Consider the following 1,182-nt stretch of genomic DNA (forward strand, 5'->3'; position numbering starts at 1 on the left):
TTTTTGTCTTTTATTTTTTGTGTGAAATATTTAACACATACCTTTTTGAGAATATTATCATACAAATGTACCACGACGAGATTAAAATAAATGTTAACCTGTTAATCTGTAAATAGTATATAAGGTTATCACAGATAAAAACAATATACCTTTGACATAAACGATAGATATAAGTTTACGACAATAGACGCGAACAGAACCTTACTGTTCATGTAAAAATTATTGCTTTTGAACACCAAAAGCAATAATTTTTATGAAAACGAACTGCCACAAGGTATTAAAATAGTCTAAAACTTATCTACCACTATCATAAAAACTTTGCTTGAAGTAAAACGTTAAAATTCATCTCTCGCCCGATAATATGGGTTGAGAGGTAAGTCTTTTAAACAGTTGAATAATTCTTTGATTTATCTACTATTTAAATTTGGGACTTTTCTATGCGTAATGCTTACAGTTTCTTGTAATAACCTTAACATAAAGAGCTAAAAGATAAACAATAATTTTGACTTGCTATCTAATTCAAGGACAATGCGTAGCTCAGAATAATAATTAAAACATAATTCTAGATCAGTATCATATTAAAGTCTGATACATGTCACTTGGATAATATTGCCAATTTCTTTAAATTTGACAGTTAACAATGCTGCCATACAAAATAATCCTAATAATCTATATTGTTGAAATATGTGCCTAATTAATAAATACCAATCATAGCTTACCCTGTAAATTATTATAGCTGTTCTTTCCTATTTACATTAGTTAGCTAAACTAACACTTTGATATATATAATACGCACTCCTTTTAGCGTTTGAGGCTGTGAAATAATAGCTTTAACCATTCCATTGTAGATATCACTATTCACATTTAAAGTAGACTTTAACTCGAGAGTAAATTATATAGTTAGGGCAATCGTGGGTGTATTTTAAGTTTATAATGTTATTATTGACTGAATGTTGACGAGTTATCAATATTGTTAATTTAAAGACTAGACCTTGGAGTACAAATAATTTCTTAGAAACCTTACATTTTGTGTAACTTTATTATTATGTAAAAGTTTTACATTTTAATTAAACTTGTATGTCTTTAAAGAAGAATCAGTCTTATCTAAAGTACTGATTTCTCTCTTAACGACAAATTGCCTTTATCTGAGAAATATGAAACAAGATTAAAGCAATACCAATG

The sequence above is a fragment of the Pieris brassicae genome, chromosome 1, assembly GCF_905147105.1.
Source record: "Pieris brassicae chromosome 1, ilPieBrab1.1, whole genome shotgun sequence".
Taxonomy (NCBI): domain Eukaryota; kingdom Metazoa; phylum Arthropoda; class Insecta; order Lepidoptera; family Pieridae; genus Pieris; species Pieris brassicae.